This window comes from Ursus maritimus, unplaced genomic scaffold (assembly GCF_017311325.1).
Source record: "Ursus maritimus isolate PB19 unplaced genomic scaffold, ASM1731132v1 scaffold_21, whole genome shotgun sequence".
Taxonomy (NCBI): domain Eukaryota; kingdom Metazoa; phylum Chordata; class Mammalia; order Carnivora; family Ursidae; genus Ursus; species Ursus maritimus.
Window position 1 is genome coordinate 10,201,062 of NW_024424564.1, and position 8,263 is coordinate 10,209,324.

Here is an 8,263-nt window from a genome sequence, read left to right on the forward strand (position 1 = left end):
AAAGAGGACTTGTAAGAGCTGGTCCCCATGGGCTTTATGGTAGATCAACAATCATAGAAGTGACCTTGAACCACTTGGCAGGGAGATAAGACAGACTAGGATCAAGGAAGAAGCTTAAGTGTGCCCTCTGGGCTCACTTAATATGAGGTCAAGTAAACTTATTACTTAAAGACTACGAAAGCATGCAGGGCTCATCTCTGATAGAGGGATACACTAGTATAGTAGATGCAGTGTCTGGTTAGCAAAGTAGAAACATTCTTCTCGTTAGACAATGATGTCACTGGGTTTGACATTTAAGATAGATACTATTAACAGAGGTGAGCAAAAACTTGTAGGAGGATCATTTGTTCATTTGCTTTTTCTCTGTATTTAAGATGGAGGAGACTGAGTACATATAGAGGGTCAGAGGAATGATCTGCAGAGGATCTTGAGGAAGCCAGAGATGGGGCTATGGGCACAGAGAAGAGGATGAGCGCTCAAGAGAAGGGAAGAAACCCCAATGTCACAAGGGCTAATTAAGCGTAACTTCATAAATCAGTCTCACCACTAGGACTAGGGATGTATAGTAGTTGATCAAGAATTTCAGCAGCATTATACAATGATGGCATTCTATCTTGGGCATAGATGATGGCAATTTCTATTTGTCTGTAAGTCAGCAGACTAAACTCAATTAGGTAAGGATTCTTGGCCCTTAGTTGGTAACTTAAAACCACATATGAATGGTGCTGGGGCAACAGGACAGCCACATGCAAAAGAATAAAACAAGACCATTATCTTACACCATACACAAAAATTAACTCAAGATCTGAATGTAAGACCTGAAACTATAAATTTCCTACAAGAAAACATGGGCAGTACCTCCTTGACAGTGGTCCTAGTGACATGTTTGTGGATCTGACTCCAAAGGCAAGGAAACAAAAGCAAAAATAAATAGGGCTACACCAAACTAAAAAGTTTCTGCACAATAAAGGAAACCACCATCAAAATGAAAAGGCAACCTACTAATTGGGAGAAGATATTTGCAAATCATATATCGATAAGCGGTTAATATCCAAAATATATAAAGAACTTATGCAACTCAAAAATTTAAAAAACAAATAACCCAGGAGCACCTGGAGGTGGCTCAGTTGGTTAAGCGTCTGCCTTCAGCTCAGTTCACAATCTCGGGGCCCTGGGATTGAGCCCTGCGTTAGGCTCCCTGCTCAGCAGGGAGTCTGCTTCTCCCTCTCCCTTTGCCCCTTCCTCCCGCTTATGCGCACTCTCTCTCTCCCTCTCTCAAATAAATAAACAAAATCTTAAAAACAAACAAACAACACAATTTAAAAATGGGCAGAGGATCTGAACAGAGATTTTCCCAAAGAATACATACAGGTGGCCAACAGCAAATGAGAAGATGTTCATCTTCACTCATTATCACGGAAAAGCAAATCTAAACCATAATAAGATATCACCTCACACCTGTTAGAATGGCTATTATCAAAAAGACAAGAAATAACAAGTGTTGGAGAGACTGTGGGGAAAAGAGAACCCTCACACACTCCTGGTGGGAACGTAAATTGGTGCAACCTCTATGGAAAATGGTATTCAGATTCCTCATACAGATCTACCATATGATCCAGCTATTTTACTTCTGGGTATTTATCCAAAGAATACAAAAACACTAATTCCAAAAGGTATATGCAGTCCTCCATTTATTGCAGTATGGTTTACAACAGCCAAGATATGAAAACAACCTAAATGTCCCTCAACAGATGAATGGATAAAGAGGATGTGGTATATATATGCAATGGAATACTATCATTCTTTAAAAAGAATGAAATCTTGCCATTTGTGACATGAATGGACTTTGAGTTTATTATGCTAAGTGAAATAAGTCAGATGGAGAAAGACAAATATTGTATGTTCTCACTTATATGTGGAATCTAAACAAACAAATAATACAATATAGAAACAAACTCACAGACACAGAAAACAGATTGATGGTTACCACAGGGGAAGGGGATTGGGGTAGTAGGTGGGCAAAATGAGTGAAAAGGTTCAATTACATGGCAGTGGATGGTAACTAGACTTGTGGTAGGGACTACTTTATATTGTACACAGATATCAAATTATGTTATACACCTGAAATTATATAATTTATATAACAATTTTATCTCAGTTTTAAAAAACACATTTGAAAAACAGACGAGTTTCATATCATTTCTGCTAAAATATCAGTAAACAGAGTCCAAGTCAATGGCTTAACCCACCACTGGGGTTAGGGATTTTCCTCTGCACCTTTCTTTGACCATTTATCAGTAACATGATAAACCTCAAGCAAAAAAATAAAATAAAATAAAATAAAATAAAATAATGCATTTTTTAAAATCCCACCAGGACTTTGGTTTTCTTCATAGTTTACCTGACCATCAGATTATTTCAGTGACAGCAACTCAGTGGCAACAGCTGGGGTGGTGGTTGATAATTCTTCCCTCCTGCAAGTTAAGGCCAAAGCACTGTGGTGGGACCCACTGAGAAGTTTGTTTCCTGTCAGTGCACAGTTTGCTACAAGCAACCCTTTCTCTGGGCTGCCAGGGCCTGTGGTCTGAACTGTGTGACACTAACATTCAATTACGGAAAATGTCTATTTAATAACTGACATTTCCAGTAACTTCTTGTGAGTTCAATATGCCTCGAGGCTAATTAGAAAAGTTCCAGAGTATACTGAGAACTACTTTATTGACAAATAATTTACACTCCTCTGATTTATTCTGACCAAAAATATTATAGATTCTCCTTGTAGTTATTTCAGACATAGCTGGGATAGATGTGGTGGGACTTAAGTGTTCAAACCCTGGGAATTAAGGAACCTAGCAGTACTTTTGTTGGGCAGAAAATATTTTCAGCTGCTGAGTCCAGATCCAGAGAAGCACAAGAAGACCTTTTAGGTTTTCCATGGTCTAGTGACAAAAACACATCTTCCGGTGCTTATACTCACTTTAACTGAACCACAATGGTTCCTAGGAACACTCTGACCTCCAGTCATCAGCAAAGCTCAAAAGCAAACAGATTTTGAGGAGCTCTCCAAAAGGTAATCAATGGGATTTGCTTCCTCAGGAACGAATGGTAAGTTTTTCCACAAACTTATTAGGTTCTAGATATAAGTATTCATCTAGTTAACAAAACAATTAGAAATACCTATCTTATATACTCTGAGTTTTCTTCGATAGGAAGCTTGAATCATTTTTCTTTTCTCTTAAACATCTTAGAGAGGGGAAATGTCTCTTCCCTTTCTCTCAGTTTTGATGGAGTTAGCCAGGGCATAAAGATTAAATCACAACTGGCCACAGGAACCCATGATTATTGGTTTCAAAAATCAAGTGTCAAGCTGGAAGGCTGGGCTGGGGAAATTCAACACGTGCTCGTACATTTTTCTATTCTTCTCCAGATATATATATATATAATACCTTTAAATGAAAATGTGCACTAGATGCATAAAACTTTGTGGGTAAATCTGTGGAGTTTAAACATTACTTTTGCCTGATAGGTTGGGGATAGCATATTATATTACATATCACTTCACAGTTCACTATCAAATATATCATTTCATTTGATGCCCAAACATCCCTATTAGGTAAGCAAGGTACATATCTCCAAATTCATTCACAGATTGGGGGGGAGGGGACTCTGGAAAGGTTAGTGACCAGACCAAGGTTAAAAGCTGAAAACTAAGCAATAAGGAGTATATCAAAAGCTTCAGTGTCTTCTGACTATTCCAAAGATGAGAGACACAGTCTTAAGGATTTAATATGTAATTTAGAAAAACTTGAAATATCTTTCAGTAAACGATCTTTTGTATCAAGAAGAATCTCCAAATCTAACTTCTTAAAAGGACAGGCTCAACTGGCCTATGCTCTACATGGGTACAGTTATACTCAGTACATTCTGAAAGGGCTTCAGCCCCTACACTACACTAAAATTGTTCTCAACAAAATTTTTGAATAACCTGACTTTACTCATAATTTTCTGACCTGACCTTGACTTGAACCTGTGGTGCCATGTGTCATTCACATTCATAAAATTCCCTTCTGTTTTTTCTCAGCACCATTGTCTCTGTGCTTGCCTAGGCTAGGCAGCCTGGAGCAAATGAAAAATCACTGGATTTGGAACATTACAGACATTTGGGTTACAAATCCAGCTCTTGGAATCTTGAGAAAATTAACCTTAATAAGCCTTAATAAAAATAATTAGTACTGCCACTCCTATAGGACAGCTTGGAGATCAGAGATAGCAGGTAGTGCCAAGCTCATTCGAAAGCATTCAGTGGATGGACGCACCTCCTCAGCCTGTTTTTGTTGAGCTCTTTCAGTGACCACACAGATACCAGTAATATCAGGGTCCTGATATATTTCACACCTCTGCTCTTCTCACTCTGTATACCAGTGCTGTCCAATGGGACTTTCTCTGAAGATGAAAATCTTCTATAATCTATGCTTGTCTAATACAGTAGCCACAAGCCACATACAGTCTTTGAGCACTTGAAGTGTGGCTAGTACAACAGAGAAACCAAATTTTTTGTTTCACTTGAACTAATCCAAGGTTAAATTTAAATAATTACATGTGACTAGTGGCTCCCATATTGGACAATACAGCTGTATACTTTCCCTTGGTAGCTTCATACCACTCCATGACTTTGGCCATTACCCATACACAAGAGTCCCAGCTTTATTTATTTACTTTGGGGGGGGGGGGAGGAGCAAGGGAGAGGGATAGAGAATCTTAAGCAGGCTGCATACCCAGCACAGAGCCCGATATAGAGCTCAATCTCACCACCCTGAGATCATGACCTGAGCTGAAATCAAGAGTCAGACGCTTAACTGACTGAGCCACTCAGGTGCCCCGATTCTCAACTTCAGATTCCAGCCTTGATTTTCATCTGCCTGTTAGCCATAACAGGGCATCATAGAACTCATCATATTTTCCTTCAAACTTGCTCCTCCTCTTAGGTCCTATATTCCAATCAATAGCACCACAGTCCAGTATCCAGCTCAATCCAAGTAAGTGTCCCAGTTTTGAACCAGGAGTTACTATAGATAGTCCTTTTCTCCACCCAAATTCTACGCCTATCAGCCTACAATCATTTGTACATGTTAAATATCTTTATCTCTCCATCTGTGCTGTCATAGACTTAATACAAGCCCTCATTATTTCTGACTGAGATATAATGATGGAGTTCTAATTTGTTGACTTGTTTCCAGTCACACCCCTCACCCTGCCATTGATCAGCTTGGCTGTGAGAGTGTTCACTGATTTACTTGATCTTGTCTAGAATTTACTCAAAATCTTCCAGTGGTTCCTCAGGGATTCACGATGGTCTGACCCCCTATGTAGTTCTCCAGTCTCGTGTCCCATTACATATCCCAGAAGGAAAAGAGAAAGAGGCAGAAAGCTTATTCAAAGAAATAATGACTGGAAACTAGGAACATATAGTTTTATAGGTAAATTCCATCATAATTTTATGAAAAAGGTAACTAGAATATTATTTAAACTGTTCCAGAGCACAGATGAGGGAAGAAAAGCTTCTAAATTATTTCTGTAAAATCAGCAAAGTGAAACCAAATCTAACAAAAATGCTACAGACCAAAAAAAAAAACAACAAAAAACTAGCGGCAATATTACTTATGGTCGTTATGCAGAAAAAAATTCCTATAATAGTGAATGTTGGAAACTATTCAGCAGCATATTAAAAGAGTAATATACCACAAAAAAGTGATCATCATTATTAATATAATAACCCTACAGTTCTAAACATCTATGGATCTAGGGAAGAATGGTTCACATTGATAGTGGGATCAAACTGTGGTCACTCCACTGTGGTCCAAGCTCAGTGAGAGATGTAGCTGCATGTTATTATATCTGTTCTCAGCCTAATATTATAAACAAAACTTTTGGATGGGGGGGTCCTGTGGTGGAGTGGCTAAGAGCACTGCTCAGGATTCAGAGACTAACTGGGGGTCAAAGCCTGGTTCCACCACCAGTGATCTGACGTTTATATACATTATGAACTGATCACCAAAATAAGTCTATAGTTACCATCCATCGCCACACAAAGGTAATATGATATTACTAACTGTATCCCCTGTGCTGTACATTCCATCTATTTATTTATTTATTTATTTATTTATTTATTTATTTATTTGGTCTCTAGCCTCACCACCACATTATTCCAAGAGCTACTCAAACAACATGGCCCAAACTAAATGAATTGTCCCCTAGACCACTTCTTACACATTCTCTGTAGTTTAATTACATCACAGTCACCTAACTGAAGCCAAAAATTGGAGTCAATATTTTTTCTCCCCTTTACTCCTTAGTCCTTACTGGTCACTTTGTTAGTCCCAACTCCTAGACCTCTTTGAAATTTGTAATGTCCCTTTCTCTCCCCATTGATACATCTTGTATCAAGGCTTTTTATGGACTATTGCAACAGCCCATAACTTATTTTCCTGAACTTCTGTGTCACACTTCCTATGTCAACTCTGCATGTGATCAAGAGTAGTATTTCTAAAACATAAATATTATTGTTTATAGTAGGTTGAATAATGGTGTCCCCAAAGTTGTCCACATTCTAATCCCTAATGCCTATAAATGTTAGGGGGAGGGAGGAAGGGAGGGAGGGAGGGAGGGAGAGAGAGAGAGAAAGGGAGCATGCAAGCATGAGTGGGGGGGAGGGGCAGGGGGAGAAAGAATATTTTTTTTTTAAGATTTTCTTTATTTATTTGAGAGAGAGAGCAAAAACAAGGGAGGGAGTAGGGAGAGAGGGAGAAGCAGACTCCCCACTGGGCAAGGAGCCTGATACAGGGCTCGATTTCAGGACCCCAAGATTATGACCTGACCCAAAGGCAGACACTTAACGACTGAGCCTACCCAGACACCCCTGGGAGAGAATCTTAAGTAGGCTCTATGCTCAGAACAGAGCCAGCTGTGGGGCTAGATCTCACAACCCTGAGATCATGACCTGAGACAAAATCAAGAGTTGGATGCTTAACTGATTGAGTCACCTAGGCCCCCCTGTAAATGTTACTTTATAAGGAAAAAGAGACTTTGTAGATGTGACGTGAGTTAAAGACGTTGAGATGGGGAGATTATCCTGTTATCTGCAAGCACACATTGTAATCACAAGGGTCCTGGTAAGAAAGAGTCAGGATCCAAGTTTATAGTGGGAGATGTGATAAAAGCAAGAAGTTATAGTGATCATGAACCAAGGAATGCAGGTGGATTCTAGATGCCGAAAAGGGCAAGAAAACAGATTCTTCCCTAGAACCTCCAGAGGAAATGCAGCCCTGGTGACACCTTGATTTTAGCCTAGTGAGACAGGTTTTGGACTTCTGACCTCCATAACGGTAAAATAAAAAATTTGTTCTGTCTTAAGCCATTAAGAATATCAAAAAAAAAATTTTAAGATTTATTTGAGAGTGAACACACGTGAACCAGTTTGAGGAGGGGCAGAGATAGAGGGAGAGAGAATCAAGCAGGTTCCACTCTCAGCACAGAGCCCAACGTGGAGGTGGATCTCACAACCCTTGAGGTCACTACCTGAGCCAAAATCAAGAGTTAGACACTTAACTGAGCCACCCGGGAGCCCTAAAAACATCAAAATTTTTAGGGGTGCCTCAGCTGATAAAAGTATGCAACTCGATCTTGAGGTTGTAAGTTCAAGCCCCACACTAGGTATAGAGATTACTTAAAAATAAAATCTTTAAAAAAAATAATATCAAAATTTTTTACAGCAGCCATAGAAAATGAATACATTCAAGCAACCACTTTTTTGGAAATAGAGGGATTCACATTTCCTACAGGATAAATTCCAGACTTACTAAACTGCATTCAAGAACCCTCATAATCTAACTACTAAGACATTTTTAGCCTTTCTTTCTGTTCCTGCCCTCTAAGGAACTTCTAATAGGGACCAAATTTCTTTTCAAAAGTTGAGCCACATGGTCCGACAAAGAATTCTGTGCAACTTTTGCATATGAAAATTTGGGAGGAGACATAATTTAGACATCAAAATGTTAGGGTTTGGTGAATATGAACAACGGGACAGAATACTTCAATAGCCAAGATATACTCACTACAATCACATAGGAAAAAAAAGACATTTTTGCCATTCACTAAGTAATTTTACCGTAACAATTCTTAGACTTGTAAATGTCCCTTTTAACTGGATGTCTTCTCCTTTTATGTCTGGTGAACTCCTTCCTACTTATTCTTCAAGACTCAGTTT